A 19,464-nucleotide genomic window follows, 5' to 3' on the forward strand; every position below is an offset into this window, starting at 1 on the left:
GTTCTGGAGTTATGGAGTAAAAATGGGGACACAGGTAAGTTCAGTTTGTACAGGAGTCAAAAGTTAAAGTTGCTCCAATTTCAGTTAAAAAAAAATATTGGTTGAAATAAAAAGATTAATAAATTAAATAGTTTTAATTGTGTTAAATGTTTTGTCTCCAAAGTAGGGGTCAAACAAGGTCGATGTCCATTGGATTCTATGGCATATGTTACCATGTAACATGATAAATATGCATGACAGATGGTGAAAACTAGGGTTGAGCCGGATACTGATCTAAAATGAGTATCCGGTGCGGATAAAGCATTTTTGACAAGTAGGAGCATGATACGAGTAAAACTCATCAATGTCTGTGCTCGTGCTGAAGGAAAATTCTCATTGGCTAAGTGACTGACTGTCTTCACGGTCTGTGATCGGCCAGTCACACACCCTACACACGTCTCTTTAGCCGCTCTGATCCGTCTCTCACTCTCACAGAGATACACAGACAGGAACTGATTTCTCTCTCTGTGCTTGGCTTGATTCTACCTCACGTTGCTCTCTCAGTGCTGCTTAAGTTTTCTTCAGCTCACCTCTTTTTCGGTTTGTATGATATTTAAAGTTACTTGATGAACTTGTTTCATATCATACACAGTGCATTTGACAAGACAGAGCTGAAAACTGTTCATGTTGCATCAGTCACTGCCTCCACTCTGGTTGGGTTTATTTATTTATCTGTTTGTTCCAAGTTTGGCTGTGGATATAAAGTCAGTTGGAAAACTTTGCTCCTACTGAATGCGATGCTTTTGAGAAGAATACAGTGAACAAGGCTGACATATTTCCCTGTTTGCCATCAGTTGATGTTTGCATGAATCACCAAGTTCACACAGATCATTAAAAAAAATAAACAGTCTTACAGACCACTTACAGACATATAGCTGAACACACAAAGTAGCCTATATTCATATTTTTAATGAACATGACTGCATGCAGTTCTGACACTTTCTCACTGCAGTTCATAAAAATAAACTGGTCAGTCTAATAAACTCTCTCCCTCTCACACAGTCACACACACACACACACACACACCTACCTTAATCAATATTGTTTAACTTTGTGTGGGGGGGGGGAAATGCCGAGAACATTAAGTAGTAAAAACCAATAATTGGAAAAAAAAATCAGTTTGATCATAAAATAAAAAAAGGTTATGCTGAGTATGACAACTCTTGTTCATGCATACTTAGTCGTTCATAATTTCCTATACACTGAATGTCACTTCTGAGGCTCTTCTGTAAATATTCATTCATACATGTAAGAATATTCATGTTCTGAGTTTATAAAAAAACTTACTCTTATTTTTGTGATCAAAAACATTGATTGGAATCTCAATTTTGAAGCTGTTCTGTAAATAGTTGTCAAATAAAACAATAAATATAGCAATGTCTGATCAAACCATATCAGACTTAAAATAATGTACTGATTTAAGCCCCAGCCATTTTGGGTTAAACCACACCCACTTCTGCATTAGGCCCCACCCACTACGAGTACAGATACGGATACAGATAATTTAGATGGTTGAACAGATACAGATAGTGGTGTACTTGCTCATCCCGAGTGCAAACTATTCCTTGTTAGAACCCTATTAACCCAAACAATAATTTGCATATTTGTTTTACTGAAATTGTAGCAACTTTAACTTTTGACCCCTGTACAAACTGAAACTGACCTTTGTCACCATTTTTACTGTTTTTACCCCATAACATTCAGTCATAGATAGTCAACACTATACCTTTTTGGAATTGTTACGATCAGACAAATAATGTGGTATAGTGTTCAACTTGATTGGGGCATTTTTACATTTTGACCTCTGTGTAATTCTTCAATGACCCCTACCTGGCTACAGCTGCCACCCTGGGATGGCTGTACTACATTTTTGTGTAGACCATGGTACACTGAGGTTGGATTCGAAGTGTCGTTTCGTCACCTCAGTACCGAAAACCTGCTTGGCTAGAAGCATTGGTGCTTCCATATTGGCTTCATTTTGTAGCACGAGAAGACACTGCTGCTTATTTGCCATTCAGGACCTGTAGAGGATGTGATACACATCAGCATGTGCTCCTTAACCTGAACTGACCTCTGTTGGTCTTATATGAATCTATGCCTTCACTACAAAACTTAATACCTTGCACAGCACCTGCAACAGCTCAGGCAGTAGAGAACCCCCCCCCCCCCCCCCAAATCATTAATAAATTATCCTGTCTGTTTGTGTATATATGCGACCTGCCCGTTAAACAATTATAAATCACACTCTGTGTTGCAGTGTATGAGGTAGAAACCAAAAGGCACCATATGGAGTTCTGTCACTGAGCTGTAGAGAAGTTAAATGTTGGGTCTCGGAAGACAGCCTGCTCCCGAGTATATGCAAATACCCATTAAAAAAAAACAAAAAACTGCACAAACACACATATGTGCACTCAAGACACACACATATGCTGCATGAAAAGCAAAAAAAAAAAAGAAGGTCTTAATGACAGCGTGAGAGCCACTCTGGAGATGCTCTAAAAGTCGCAGTGAGCCAAAGCTGTTCCAAAGCTAATGATCCAGCACACGCTCTTCCGCAAGCACACAGATGTACACATAAAATTATTTAACTAAAGTGCCAAACTAACAACGTGACACGGTGCTAAATGCTGAGATTTTAATTATCTACTCTGATGTTAAAAAAAAATAAATATCCAGTGACAGTCAAGATTTTTTCTGTCTTAACTTGTTTCTGCCGTTTGCTATCTGCAGCGGTCCTGACATGTCGCTATGCTGCCAATTACGTTCGATCTGTCATGCTGGGAGGCTCTCCATCACCACCACCCCCCACTAGCATGTCTGCACATCCAGTGTGAATGTGGAGAACAGACAGACAGTGTGTGTGTGCGCACATGAAGGAAAAAATAAATAAAATATTAAGATGGGCTTTTTTTTTTAAATTTAATTGTATGCATGCTTTGTCCCAATTCTTCCATCTACCCATCATGCATTGCTCTTAATGAGCCCCCTGGGATGCTGTCCAATGCTCGTGGTTTTCCAAAAACTATCCTGGTGCCAGTTCTGTTTCAAAGCTGATGCCTTCAAGGCCCCGTTGCCTTTGAGACCAGATTTGTGATTAACCAAAAATCAGGTTTGGCCTATATGCTGCGATGAAGAAGGAATAATCATTTCATACTCATGCTTGCACGCAACAAATTTTTGTGTTGCTTGGGCCATTTAGATACAAAACAAAAGAACAAGTATTACATCAATTTTTGTCAAGCTTCATGGAAGTGTGGGGTGAGAGTCATGTGGAGGAAACCATTAGATTTTGGAGCAGATCCAATTAAGGAGGTGCATTCATTCATTCAACCCAGTCTCATGGATTGTCGTGATTCAGCAGCATGAAATATACGTTAATCTATTGGTTCATCATATTGTCACGAAAAGTGCAAAATTTTCATCATGGGAGCACAAATTCATTCTAATTCATTCCGTGATGGATACACGTAGTTAAAAATAGGGGCGGGGTGGTTATGGTTAAGGTGAGTATGGGTGAATAATAAGTAAAAAAAAAAAAAAAACTCCGTCACAAAAATTTGAATCATTTTGTGACGGGAGGACAACAACAAAAAAAAAACAATGCGAGACTGGGTTGCATGTGTTAGCTCTTGTTTTAAAAATGATTGTGAAAAAGTGTCCTTTTCTTCACTTAAGTGGAAAAATAAATAAATCTTGTTCCCTCCCCTTTAAATTGTATCTGTTCCAAAAATGAATGGTTTTCCTCCATACACCATCCTAACCCTGACTTTCAAGAAAAGTTCAGTAGTTTTCATGTAATCCTGCAAATAAACAAAAACGTTACCTCCTTGGCAAAGAAAAAAAAAAATAGGCATATGTAGATTTGTGAGAACAGGTGAGAGTTGGTTTATTGGCACTGCCGTACACTCCGAGTGCTGTTCTCGTATTGCACTATTTTTCTGTCATCCATCATGTGGTGGTGTGAGAGATTTTTAAACGTGTCACCAACTTTATTATAGGTCTGGTTGGGCATCAAATGTTGATACTTTGTGGCACCAGTAGAAATGCCCCGATACTTTAGTAGGGATGAGCGAGTACACCACTATCTGTATAACCATCTAAAATTAACTGTATCCGTATCTGTACTCATAGTGGACGGGACCTAAACTGGAAGTGGCCGTGGTTTAACTGGAAATGGGCGGGGCTTAAATCAGTACATTATTTTAAAGTCTGAAATTGATATGGATTGACCAGAAGTTGCTATATTTATTGTTTATTTGAAAACTATTTACAGAACAGCCTCAAAATTGAGATTCAAATCAATGTTTTTGATCACAAAAGAACTATTTGCAGAACAAGTTTTTTTTTTTATGAACTCAGAACATGAATATTCCTGTGTATGAATGAATAACAGCCTCAGAATTGAGATTCAATGTAGTAGGAAATTATGAACTACTGAGTATGCATGAGCAAGAGTTGTCAAAGTGAACACATCATTTCATCACAGTCATTTTTGCTACCTAACGTTCTTGCCATTTTTTTTCCACATAAAGCTAAACAATATTGATTAAGGTGTGTGTGTGCATGTGTGTGTGAGACAGTGACTGTGTGAGAGGGAGAGAGGGAGGTTGTTCGACTGACCAGTTTATTTTTGTGAACTGCAGTGAGAAAGTGTCAGATGCTGCATGTAGTCAATCATATTAAAAAAAAATATTAATATAGGCTACTTTGTGTGTATGTGTGTAAGTGGTCTGTAAGACTATTTTTTTAATGATCTGTGTGAACTTAGTGATTCATGCAAAAATCCAGTGATGGCAAACAGGGAAACAACATGTCAGCCTTGTTCACTGTATTCTTCTCAAAAGCACCGCGTTCAGTAGGAGCAAAGTTTTCCAGCTGACTTTATATCACCAACAAAACGAAGAGCAAACAAACGATTAAAAAAATAAATAAATAACCCGACTGGAGTGGAGGCAGTGACCGACATGACAGGAGCTGTTTTCAGCTCTGTCTTGTTAAAAGCACCGCGTATGACACGAAACTTCACTAAGTAACTTTAAATATCAGACAAACCGAAAAAGAGGCGAGCTGAAGAAAACTTTTAAAGAGTACTAACAGAGCAACGTGAGGCAGAATCCAGCCAAGCACAGAGAGAGATCCTGTCTGTGTGTGCGCGCAAGAAGCTGCAAACAGGCGTGTCTGCATAGGGAGGGGCGGGCACTGTGTGTGACTGGCCAATCACAGAGTGTGAAGACAGTCAGTTAGCCAATGAGAATTTTCCTTCAGCACAAGCACAGATATTGATGAGTTTTATTCGGATCATGCTCGTGCTTGTCAAAAAATGCTTTATGCGTACCGGCTCAACACTACTTTCAAGCATCAAAAACATCCTTGTCAGTTGATACCAAATTTTGATATAAAACAATAAGCCAATAAGCATGGCTGTACCAATGTGTAAGGATGCTTTTGATTGGCTGGCTAACTGGCTAACATATGTGGCACAAATGTCAGTTCCATGAATACAACATGTGCACATTTTTTTTAGTTTTCACTCTTGTTCTTCACTCATTTAATTTTTTTTTTTTTTCTTTTCTACTGCAGTGGTTCCTAATGTACTGTTGTGACAAAAAGGGAGCTGAGCCAAAAGGTGAAGCTCTCAATCTACTGGTCAGTCTTTGTTACTACTCTCCCCTATGGTCATGAGGGTTGGGTCATGACCGAAAGAACTAGATCGGGGTTACAAGCGGCCAAAATGGGTTTCCTCCTGAGGGTGGCTGGTGTCTCCCTTAGAGATAGGGTGAGAAGCTCATAGTGGAGCCACTGCTCCTTCATGTTCAAAAGGAACCACCTGAGGTGGTTCGGGCATCTGGTATGGATGCCTTCTAGGCACCTCCCTAGGGACGTGGTCTAGGCATGTCCAGCTGGGAGGAGACTACGTGGAACACCCAGGACTAGGTGGCGTGATTACATCTCGACCTTGGCCTGGAAACCTCTCAGGTCACCCAGTCAGAGGAGATAAATGTGTCCCGTGAAAGGGACATTTGGGATCCCCTGCGACCCAACCCTGGATAAGCGGTTGAAGATAGATGTATAGATGCATGCATGTAAGTTGTGGTTCAGGAGGTCCAGCAGTCTTCTGAGTATAATTCAGCCATTTCCCATGATATTTTTTCATATTATGTTCAGAAGTGTTCAGGTTGTGGTAAATACCTATCATTTCATGTTGTGTTTTTATTGTGTGGGAAAATGCCAAAGTGCTGAAGCACAAGGTTTCAAATATAGAGTTAAAGTTTTTTATGTTATGAAACAGCTCTGGAAGTACCATAGAGGTGAAAAAAAAATAAAACAAGGGTTTGCAATGTAATTTAGTTTTCTTTTTGTTATAACTGGGGGTGGGAGGCTATATTCTATTTTACAAAAGTATTATTCAGGAACTGGGATCAAACTCAGTGTATCAGGACTCTGCTCTGAATTGCTCTTGACTGCCTCTACTGGTGGTTGGCTCTCACTGCGGTATTGTATCACTTCCTGTTCCGGAGCACAGCGGTGTTTTTCTGTATCTGTTAGCTGTTTAATCTGCGCAGTTAGATTGATCTAGTTATCTAGATTACGATTTGTTTCCCAGTGTAATCTTTACGTGCCTTAACTAAAGCACTCCTTCTGCTGAATCACCTCTAAATTATTTACACATTATTCACTTTGCGTGTTTTTAGGAATCCGCTAGCTTAGCGTAGCTACTAGCTCTTAGCCGATTTAGCATGGCGGCTTCTCCTGTCTCTCCCGCACTTTTCTGCTCTGGGTGTGAAATGTTTAGTTATTCCTCGGCCTCCTTTAGCAGTAACGGTAATTGTAATAAGTGTAGCTTATTCATAGCTTTGGAGGCCAGGCTGGGTGAATTGGAGACTCGGCTCCGCACCGTGGAAAATTCTACAGCTAGCCAGGCCCCTGTAGTCGGTGCGGACCAAGGTAGCTTAGCCGCCGTTAGTTACCCCCTGGCAGATCCCGAGCAGCCGGGAAAGCAGGCCGACTGGGTGACTGTGAGGAGGAAGCATAGTTCTAAACAGAAGCCCCGTGGACACCGCCAACCCGTTCACATTTCTAACCGTTTTTCCCCACTCGACGACACACCCGCCGAGGATCAAACTCTGGTTATTGGCGACTCTGTTTTGAGAAATGTGAAGTTAGCGACACCAGCAACCATTGTCAATTGTCTTCCGGGGGCCAGAGCAGGCGACATTGAAGGAAATTTGAAACTGCTGGCTAAGGCTAAGCGTAAATTTGGTAAGATTGTAATTCATGTTGGCAGTAATGACACCCGGTTACGCCAATCGGAGGTCACTAAAATTAACATTAAATCGGTGTGTAACTTTGCAAAAACAATGTCGGACTCTGTAGTTTTCTCTGGGCCCCTCCCCAATCAGACCGGGAGTGACATGTTTAGCCGCATGTTCTCCTTGAATTGCTGGCTGTCTGAGTGGTGTCCAAAAAATGAGGTGGGCTTCATAGATAATTGGCAAAGCTTCTGGGGAAAACCTGGTCTTGTTAGGAGAGACGGCATCCATCCCACTTTGGATGGAGCAGCTCTCATTTCTAGAAATCTGGCCAATTTTCTTAAATCCTCCAAACCGTGACTATCCAGGGTTGGGACCAGGAAGCAGAGTTGTAGTCGTACACACCTCTCTGCAGCTTCTCTCCCCCTGCCATCCCCTCATTACCCCATCCCCGTAGAGACGGTGCCTGCTCCTAGACCACCAATAACCAGCAAAAATCTATTTAAGCATAAAAATTCAAAAAGAAAAAATAATATAGCACCTTCAACTGCACCACAGACTAAAACAGTTAAATGTGGTCTATTAAACATTAGGTCTCTCTCTTCTAAGTCCCTGTTGGTAAATGATATAATAATTGATCAACATACTGATTTATTCTGCCTTACAGAAACCTGGTTACAGCAGGATGAATATGTTAGTTTAAATGAGTCAACACCCCCGAGTCACACTAACTGTCAGAATGCTCGTAGCACGGGCCGAGGCAGAGGATTAGCAGCAATCTTCCATTCCAGCTTATTAATTAATCAAAAACCCAGACAGAGCTTTAATTCATTTGAAAGCTTGACTCTTAGTCTTGTCCATCCAAATTGGAAGTCCCAAAAAACAGTTTTATTTGTTATTATCTATCATCCACCTGGTCGTTACTGTGAGTTTCTCTGTGAATTTTCAGACCTTTTGTCTGACTTAGTGCTTAGCTCAGATAAGATAATTATAGTGGGCGATTTTAACATCCACACAGATGCTGAGAATGACAGCCTCAACACTGCATTTAATCTATTATTAGACTCTATTGGCTTTGCTCAAAAAGTAAGTGAGTCCACCCACCACTTTAATCATATCTTAGATCTTGTTCTGACTTATGGTATGGAAATAGAAGACTTAACAGTATTTCCTGAAAACTCCCTTCTGTCTGATCATTTCTTAATAACATTTACATTTACTCTGATGGACTACCCAGCAGTGGGGAATAAGTTTCATTACACTAGAAGTCTTTCAGAAAGCGCTGTAACTAGGTTTAAGGATATGATTCCTTCTTTATGTTCTCTAATGCCATATACCAACACAGTGCAGAGTAGCTACCTAAACTCTGTAAGTGAGATAGAGTATCTCGTCAATAGTTTTACATCCTCATTGAAGACAACTTTGGATGCTGTAGCTCCTCTGAAAGAGAGAGCTTTAAATCAGAAGTGCCTGACTCCGTGGTATAACTCACAAACTCGTAGCTTAAAGCAGATAACCCGTAAGTTGGAGAGGAAATGGCGTCTCACTAATTTAGAAGATCTTCACTTAGCCTGGAAAAAGAGTCTGTTGCTCTATAAAAAAGCCCTCCGTAAAGCTAGGACATCTTTCTACTCATCACTAATTGAAGAAAATAAGAACAACCCCAGGTTTCTTTTCAGCACTGTAGCCAGGCTGACAAAGAATCAGAGCTCTATTGAGCTGAGTATTCCATTAACTTTAACTAGTTGTTGTGTGGGCCGCTGAAGAGGAGGTACTGCTGGCCCACCACCACCAGAGGGCGCCCTGCCTGGAGTGCGGGCTCCAGGCACCAGAGGGCGCTGCCGCCTTACGGGAGCAGCCAGGGTGACAGCTGTCACCCATCACTGGACACAGCTGTTCCACTCAGCACGGAGGTATATCAGCAGGACGGCGTCTCCACCTCAGTGCCGAGATATCGCCTTAAGATTGAGGTAACCTTCTCTGCAAGCATATTCTGTATAACCTGATAAAACTTGTTAAACCTTTTCAGGACAGCTGACTACTGAAAGTTAATTACTTGGATAAGTACTCACCTTCCTGCTTAATTGTGACAAGAGGTGGAGGCGGCTTCTCCCCTCTCCGTTTACTGGGTGCTGTCGCATCCACACCTGTGTGTTTGTTGCTCTTCCCCGCCAGCAGTACCGGATCCGACGAGCGGAGGCAGTGGCCACCTGGGAATTCGGGACTTGGCGGTTCCAGTACTTCTGGGGTTCGGTGGCAGAGGAGATCTGGGTGGTTCCGGTTCGACTAGGACGGACGTCTCCTACCTTCGAGCCTGCCCACACGACACCAGCAGATTTCGGCTTAAACCCCAAACTATTGATTGTTGTATTGGTTGTGCTCATTTCACAACAGTAAAACTTGTTATTCACCTTTCTCCATTGTCCGTTCATTGCGCCCCCTGTTGTGGGTCCGTGTACCTACACTTTCACAACACTAGTAATGACTTCATGACTTTCTTTGCTAACAAAATTTTAACTATTAGAGAAAAAATTACTCATAACCATCCCAAAGACGTATCGTTATCTTTGGCTGCTTTCAGTGATGCCGGTATTTGGTTAGACTCTTTCTCTCAGATTGTTCTGTCTGAGTTATTTTCATTAGTTACTTCATCCAAACCATCAACATGTTTATTAGACCCCATTCCTACCAGGCTGCTCAAGGAAGCCCTACCATTATTTAATGCTTCGATCTTAAATATGATCAATCTATCTTTGTTAGTTGGCTATGTACCACAGGCTTTTAAGGTGGCAGTAATTAAACCATTACTTAAAAAGCCATCACTTGACCCAGCTATCTTAGCTAATTATAGGCCAATCTCCAACCTTCCTTTCTCTCAAAAATTCTTGAAAGGGTAGTTGTAAAACAGCTAACTGATCATCTGCAGAGGAATGGTCTATTTGAAGAGTTTCAGTCAGGTTTTAGAATTCATCATAGTACAGAAACAGCATTAGTGAAGGTTACAAATGATCTTCTTATGGCCTCGGACAGTGGACTCATCTCTGTGCTTGTTCTGTTAGACCTCAGTGCTGCTTTTGATACTGTTGACCATAACATTTTATTACAGAGATTAGAGCATGCCATAGGTATTAAAGGCACTGCGCTGCGGTGGTTTGAATCATATTTGTCTAATAGATTACAATTTGTTCATGTAAATGAGGAATCTTCTTCACAGACTAAAGTTAATTATGGAGTTCCACAAGGTTCTGTGCTAGGACCAATTTTATTCACTTTATACATGCTTCCCTTAGGTAGTATTATTAGACGGTATTGCTTAAGTTTTCATTGTTACGCAGATGATACCCAGCTTTATCTATCCATGAAGCCAGAGGGCACACACCAATTAGCTAAACTGCAGGATTGTCTTACAGACATAAAGACATGGATGACCTCTAATTTCCTGCTTTTAAACTCAGATAAAACTGAAGTTATTGTACTTGGCCCCACAAATCTTAGAAACATGGTGTCTAACCAGATCCTTACTCTGGATGGCATTACCCTGACCTCTAGTAATACTGTGAGAAATCTTGGAGTCATTTTTGATCAGGATATGTCATTCAAAGCGCATATTAAACAAATATGTAGGACTGCTTTTTTGCATTTACGCAATATCTCTAAAATCAGAAAGGTCTTGTCTCAGAGTGATGCTGAAAAACTAATTCATGCATTTATTTCCTCTAGGCTGGACTATTGTAATTCATTATTATCAGGTTGTCCTAAAAGTTCCCTAAAAGCCTTCAGTTAATTCAAAATGCTGCAGCTAGAGTACTGACGGGGACTAGAAGGAGAGAGCATATCTCATCCATATTGGCCTCTCTTCATTGGCTTCCTGTTAATTCTAGAATAGAATTTAAAATTCTTCTTCTTACTTATAAGGTTTTGAATAATCAGGTCCCATCTTATCTTAGGGACCTCGTAGTACCATATCACCCCAATAGAGCGCTTCGCTCTCAGACTGCAGGCTTACTTGTAGTTCCTAGGGTTTGTAAGAGTAGAATGGGAGGCAGAGCCTTCAGCTTTCAGGCTCCTCTCCTGTGGAACCAGCTCCCAATTCAGATCAGGGAGACAGACACCCTCTCTACTTTTAAGATTAGGCTTAAAACTTTCCTTTTTGCTAAAGCTTATAGTTAGGGCTGGATCAGGTGACCCTGAACCATCCCTTAGTTATGCTGCTATAGACGTAGACTGCTGGGGGGTTCCCATGATGCACTGTTTCTTTCTCTTTTTGCTCTGTATGCACCACTCTGCATTTAATCATTAGTGATCGATCTCTGCTCCCCTCCACAGCATGTCTTTTTCCTGGTTCTCTCCCTCAGCCCCAACCAGTCCCAGCAGAAGACTGCCCCTCCCTGAGCCTGGTTCTGCTGGAGGTTTCTTCCTGTTAAAAGGGAGTTTTTCCTTCCCACTGTAGCTAAGTGCTTGCTCACAGGGGGTCGTTTTGACCGTTGGGGTTTTACATAATTATTGTATGGCCTTGCCTTACAATATAAAGCGCCTTGGGGCAACTGTTTGTTGTGATTTGGCGCTATATAAAAAAATTGATTGATCAGAACTGGTACCAAAATGTTTTGAAATGATCCTGGTCAGGAATTTCTAGGTCTATATCCTACAGGCTATGAGACCTATCAGGCCAATGCTCACCCCCGGATACTGTACTATGAAGCGGTACGACTACACCCATATATGAGACACCAGTCCAGCAAAGGCTACTTCTTAGCCAAGGCTGGGTGAAGTGAGACTATGCAGATGAAATGTCTCATCCAAGAACACATGTATGTAGGGAACCCAGGTATACCAATATGTGTTAAATGTATTAAATCCCAGACGATAACTGTTACGTCCAAAACTCAAATAACATGTTCATGCCACCTCACAACTATGCAGAAAGGATTTTCTGTAAATTTTGCAGAAACAAAAAGAAAGATGGTTGAGCAAAATATGAAGTGAGGGAGCTCAGCATGAGAGTCAAAGAAATGTACAGTGTTGTAAAACTCAAATAACACCTCTACACGACCCAGTGGAAAGGATTTTCTGTGAATTTTGCTATGAAACAAGAAGACAGCCAGAAGTGTTCCAACAAAATATGGTGTAAATGAGATTAGCGCAGAAATGTTCTCAGAGAATTACATTGTTACGACTGTATTTTAAAAAACTCATAACACGCTCACAAGCCCACACAACCCTGCGGAAAGGATTTTGTATTAATGTAGCCAAAACAGGCACTTCTTCCTTCTCTCTCTTTCTCTTATTGGAGTCGTTTTGAAGTTACATGCAGCTTAAAATGAGTTTGGCAATTTCATTAATTTCCAAAACCTAAGTCTGGTGGCCCAACAAGGCTGCTGCTGCTTGTTGATTCTTGCACAGACTTAGACTTAGGGAATAACCCTGTTGTGTCTGATGATTTGCAGATGTTCATGCTGGTTATACGGTGGCAAATTGAGCAAATGGATATTTGCAACCGTATAACCAGCATGAACGTCTGCAAATCAGACACAAGGGGGTTATTCCCATTCTAATCCAAGTCCATCATTTGCATGGTTATTTTTCTGTAGGTAATATGGTCAGCGAGGCTTACAGTGAGGCAGCGTCGCTCCAACAGCGGTCAGGGTGCAGAATAATCCATCAAATGTGAAACAGTAATTCTCTATCAGAATCCACATCAGTACTTTCGGATGGTAGCTTAAATTCATCCATTTCGGCGGCCTTGTCGGTACGCGACTTTCTCTCGCTGTCAGCCAACAGCGCCATTATAACATCTGCGTAGCAGCACACAGCCGGTGTTCTATCGAATTGTGTGTCTCGTCACACAAATCGACAGTTAAATGGACTGCATTTATATAGCGCTTTTCCATCTGCATCAGACGCTCAAAGCGCTTTACAATTATGCCTCACATTCACCCCGATGTCAAGGTGCTGCCATACAAGGTGCTCACTACACACCAGGAGCAATAGGGGATTAAAGACCTTGCCCAAGGGCCCTTAGTGATTTTCCAGTCAGGCGGGGATTTGAACCGAGGATCTTCTCGTCTCAAGCGCAACACCTTAACCACTAGACCCCTAGGAGGTGATGGACTAGTGGTTAAGGTATTGTCTTAGGTATTAATACAATAACATGCTTTTGGGTGACTGGGCATGAACGTTGGGCCTCTGAAAATGCATACTGCACAACAACAGCATGTTATTTGCATTATTATCACTTTTTACTGAGATACACAACACGTAACGCGTACATAAAAAGTTGGCTCAATTTAACTTTTGTCATGTCGGCTGGCGCGCGCGCTGCTCTCCAAATTCGGCAATGCGTCCTCATCAAGCTGGCTGCTTTAGCTGCTGTTCATTGTCATACTATCCATGAGAAAATCATCCAGAATATCCATATTGGGAGCAAAACACACCTCTCGCCTTTTCATCTTTTCCTCTGCGGACAGCCCCCCCCCCCCGCGGACAGTCCTTGGGCTGCATGCGCGCTATGACATAATTTGTTTACACACAGTGGGCGGGAATAGCCAGGTAGCGTCGACATAAATCTATGATACCGGCCTAGCAATGCCCCGATAAACTGATAATAATGTCATATATTGTCAATATTGTCAGGACAGTTCCGTGTCCTGACAATATTGCACATGTGTGTGCAGGGCTGGCCTGTCGACAGGAATGACATCTCGTCAGAACACCAGTCAGGGAGGGTGTGGAGTAATACATCCAAATGTGAAATGTTGAATATTTTGCCACCATTACCCCAATATTATACGGTCTGAAATCTCACATGATTAACCAATCAGATTTGCAAAAAAAAAAAGTAACTGGATTTGAATATAATGTGAAATCTCAACCATATTCATCTGTAGAAGATAAACAAATTTAAGACATATTAGTAGTAAATCAGTAACAAAGAATGATGTCATTTTAATAACATAAGCAACACAATCTGGCTGGTACAGTAAGTCGAAAGAAGGAAATAAGAATACGGTGGCGGGGAAGGAGCACAGAGAGAAAAACAGGTTTATGTAAATTTTTTACAGATAAACTTGTCCTTTTGTTTAATCAATGATGATGATGATTATATTATTATTATTATTAATTTATTTATTGATTTATTTTTTGCTTGTTGAGCTATTTTCCTGAAATCTTCCCTGCTGGGCAATACTCCAGTTGAAATGGGACAACAGCAATGAGCCATTTACAGATGATGCGTTAGAGGCAGGCACTTAACTTGGAGAGATGTTCGGAGTAGGAGGGAAAAGCAGCTTTTAAGCTCATGCAGTGTGTTTTGTGTTTCTGCAGACTGTGTGGATGAGATGTGGAACTCTCAAAAGTGTGCACTTGCACAGGCACCTACCTGCACGGAGGGAATGCATAAAAGACAAAAAAAAAAAAAAAATCTGCATAATATCCATAGACAGTGTGGTGATGCAACACTAAAAACAAGTTTGAGTAAATGCACCATTTGAAATTATCCTTACTGGCCTCAGACCAAATCTTCTCAGGGCTCTTCATCTTTGTTTCCTCTGCCAGCTTTTCGTCTCAATAAACAAAAAGCAATTCCAGCCGTGTGGCCATCATCTTAAAATGAGTAAAAACAGATCATGTGAAGGAGAGAAATGACAGAATCGGAGATAAAGAGGCCAAATGGAGGGAGATGTGCCAGGAGAAGAGATTTAACACCATGACAAGGCTGCATTGATCTGACTGTGGAACTTGGAGAGCCAGTGACAGACTTTCTTAATCTTTTCGAGTCATCTACTTTTGATTCAGTACTTTCATGCATCCTGTTCACAGATGCATACTGCCTGATCCCACTTCAGTTTTATACTTTAATGTTCTTTTCGACACATAGCCCATTAAAATTTTATTTGAAGTGTTGAAACATGATTGCTGGGATAGGCTCCAGCTCCCCCACCCAAAGACCTGAAGGAAGCTCTGGTTTCCCTGATTGGGGTGAGGTGACTCCATCCTATTTCTGCCCGTCATAAAGATCACCCTTCGTCTATCTCCTCACCTGGGACCAATATGCCAAGGGTGGTCCTACCAGGAACACCCTTGGCAAATTGAACAGACATGGGGCCAAATACAAAAGTATTTGTATTTTCTGATTTTGAATTCAAAGTATTTGTATTTAAAATACATCGCTGATCCCAAGTATTTCCAAATACTTTTCAAACTTTGGAATCTCTGTGACACCATGTTGAGACACACCAGAAAACTCTAAGCTCCGCGTTATTGTGATTGAGATACAATAATACAATATGCTGAGATGAGAAGATATGCCATTTTATTATTGTTTTGTGATATGGTGGATACAAAAGGATGCAATATTGATGGAAACAGAATATATATTGTGATAGTTTGATTATTGCCTGTGATATTATAATAGTGAATTTGTGATAAAACATTCAATCCTTTACTTATCAATAGTATTTGGTCATGCTATTTTCACAATAAATTGTCACCGGTTTCAGTTTTTGTGTTGATTTCTTGTTTATAGTTCATAGAAAGTATTTGTATTTGAAATACTCAAAACCTAAAGTATTTGTATTTGGAAAAAGTACAAAGTATTTGTATTTAGAGTTTGAAAATCTGAAGTTTTTGTATTTAAATACAATGCAAAGTATTTGACCCCATGTCTCTTACTGAAGCACATAAACCTCTCCACCATGATATGGTGGCGATCTAGAGAGGGGTAGAGATCCAGTCTCTGTATGACCAAAGTAGGAGCTCTGTCCAATTCTCAGCATTACATCAGACCCGTTTCCTGTGGGAGTTGGACTCCGCCAGGGCAGCCACTTGTCACCAATCCTGTTTGTGATGTTCACAAACAGGATTTCAAAGCACAGTCAGGGATTGGCGGGTGTCCAGTTTGGTGACCTCAGAGTTGTATCTCTGCTTTTTGCAGATGATGTGGCTCTGTTGGCTTCATCAGGCAGTGACCTCCAGTGCGCACTGAGCAGGTGTGAGGCCAACTGAAGTGGCTGGGATGAGAATCAGCACCTACAAATGTGAGACCATGGTTCTCTGTTAAACAATGGTGGATTGTCCCCTCTGGGTCAGGGGAAAGTTATTGCCCCAAGTGGAGGAGTGTAAGCGTTTCACAGTGTTTTGTTCACAAGTGAGGATAAATTGGAGTGGGAGACTGATAGACAGATTGGGGTGGCTTCTGAAATTTTATGGACATTGTCCTGACCTGTAGTGGAAAAGAATGAGCCGACCTGGAAGGCGAGGCTCTCAATTTACACTACTTTCCTCACCTGTGTTCATGAACTTTGGGTAATGACTGAAAGAATAAGATCGGTGATACAAGCAGCAGAAAAGATTTCTGCGTTGTGTATCTGGGCTTACACTCCTGGACAGGGTAAAAAGCTTGATTATCCAGGAGGGACTCCTCCTTCCCATCAAGAGGAGCCAGCTCAGGTGGTTCGGGCATCTGGTGAGGTTGCCCCTTGGTCGTCTCCCTAGGGAGTTCTTCCACATCACTCCAACTGGCAGAAGGCCCTAGGGTAGACCTAGGGCACACTGGAGGGATTATACTTCTCAGCTGTCTTAGGAATACCTCGGGATCCCCCAGGAAGAGTTACAGGACTCGGCTGAAGATAGGGGAGTGTGGGTTGAGCTGCTTGGTCTGCTGCCACTGCAACCCAGTCAAGTGCCAGAAAATTAATTAACAAACAAACCATTTTTCACTTCAGGAGTGTATTTGTATGTGAAGAAGGTGTTGAATTTATAGCTACATTCTCTAAAGAATCTAGGCAAGGACCCAACACAGTGAACAACAGTTTCAACAGGATTTAATGTTCATAATAATTAACCAAAAATTAGCTGGCAGTAAGAGAGAACTAGCCCCAAAAGTGACCCATGACACTTTCATTTTATCCCATTAGTGACATTCATGTCTCTGGATCCTGGCCTCGGACACAGAGACTCTGGGCAAGAGCTTATGAAGTCATGAAATTGCTGGACAGAGGTGTTTGTCTTGCCAATATCTTTCAAGTTTTTAGGATCCTGGTGCTTTATGTCTTGGCGTATGGTTGCAAGACTTGGATGCTAACTGGTGACCTGCGGTGAAGGCTGGTCTTCTTTGGTACTAGGTGTCTTCAAAGCATCCTTCTGATGCACTGAAATGACTGTGTCAAATCAAGAGTTACTAGGTAGATGATGAACTATGACTTACATTGGGAGAAAAATGTCAGTTATGACAACAGCATTTTGGCCATGTAGTGTGTTTTTGTGTGCATGATTGTGCACACGTTTGCCTCAATGTTGAGGACCTCAGCAACTAGAGAAGGCCAAAGGGACACCTATGTATCACCTTTCTGGAGCAGATAATTACTTTTGAGAGGTTGGTACTGACAGTTGTCTGATGGTCGCCATGCAGAACCCTGGTCAGTTTCGGTGTGTGTGGTGATACACAGCACCAGTGCGTGTTCCCAGACCCGACCTATTGTGCCAATGGTTTCATTATTGTACAAATATGATCCCAATATCACCTGGCAGCATTGGCAGTAACAACTTTGCAATATGCCACTTTCAGCTGTAAGTGATGCAGAAAACACATTTGTCCTAGTTCAATAAACAAAATACTGCAAAATACTTAAAGAACATTGCTTACTGATGAACAAAAAGAAATTCTAATTATGAAGCAATTTGTTAATTGACTTGAGACTAAATTAATTTTTATCATTGTTCAATCACTACAATAGCTCCTCAAGTGTAAGTATTTTTCAACATTTTAAAAATGTTATGAATATCATCATGATAAGTGTAGTTTTTCCAGATTACACTTGCTCATATTATATGACCAGGTGCAGAGAAAATGCATATATATATATATATATATATATATATATATATATATATATATATATGGAAAATATGTATGAAAAATGACAAGTGACTTGGGATGGTATCGAATGCTGGTTCCTTTTAAGAATCGATAAGAAAGTATTGAATTCACTGACATCAATAGCCTTTTTGCTTAACGATTCCCTTATCGGTCCTTCAGGTCACAGTATGCTGGAGCGGTCGTTTCAGGAAAATGATCATTTCTCTACATTGACTGCTGACCCGCTGCTTCTGCAGTGGCAGGTCCTCAGTGTCTTCATTAACCCCTCTCAAAGCCATTTAAAGATATCGTGAGCAGGGGTGGCCACAGTTCTGCTAATCCACTAACTGCTAATTAGCGGATTAGCTTTTCAGCCAACTTTGAAAACCATCAGCTTACCAATTATCTTCTGCTAAATTTCAGTCCTTTTTTTTTTTTGCTGCTTTCTTGAGTAAAACTTAAGTCAAAAACATTTGTAATCCCTAAAATCATACGTCTTCAGAAGTGTGGCAGGAGACATGAAAAGCAAGGCACTTTTAACTCATGGTTTATAAACAAAACTAATTCCGCACAGTTTATCGACATTAACTCTGTCATGTTTACAAAGTGAAAATATTGCACATATCTTTTTAAAGTAATACACTAATTCTGAAGGTTTCAGCATTAACAGACATGCATCAAAAGGCATTATGGGAAATCCCCCGTCAAAATGCATAGAACACTGCCAGCTACTGGATGGGAGTGTGAATAGCAGCCAACGATCATATGGTGGTCACTATTCACACTTCAAACAGAATTTTCAGTTTTGCAAAAGCCTTTTTTACAAGTGAAAACAATGACATTTACAAATACACATTTGTAAAAACAAAGGTGTTGGTTTTTACCAGCGATGGGATGAAGTCAATCATGAATCAGTAAGTTCCAAGTCAAGTCTCAAGTCATAATCACCACCAATTGTTTGCAAGCTAACTTGAGACTTGACTTGGAACTTGCTGATTCATGATTGACTTCATCCCACAGCTGGTAAAAACCAACACACACGTTACAGCAACGTGTGTCGGTTTTTACAAATAAACCAAACAACCAGTGATTTGTGAAAATGACAGAGTTGCCATTAATGTTGGTAAACTGTCCGGAATTAGTTTTGTTTACAAATGAAATCAGAACTGAAAAGTGCCTTGCTTTTCATGTCTCTGGCCACACATCTGTGTTTTTGTATGTGGAAGGTCTGGCTCATTAGTTTTTTTGGTTTGTGATCACCTTTGATTTTACTCAGAAGCCTCAGCGGTGCTTAAACTTGAAACTGGCTTATCTGTAGCC

General features: G+C 41.0%; 1 protein-coding gene across 1 annotated transcript in view; it reads left to right on the forward strand.

Annotated features, from left to right (window-relative positions):
* kctd16b (potassium channel tetramerization domain containing 16b) overlaps nt 1-19,464 on the forward strand; it is a 321,307-nt gene that overhangs the window by 236,089 nt on the left and 65,754 nt on the right.

Source organism: Thalassophryne amazonica, chromosome 9, assembly GCF_902500255.1.
Source record: "Thalassophryne amazonica chromosome 9, fThaAma1.1, whole genome shotgun sequence".
Lineage (NCBI taxonomy): Eukaryota > Metazoa > Chordata > Actinopteri > Batrachoidiformes > Batrachoididae > Thalassophryne > Thalassophryne amazonica.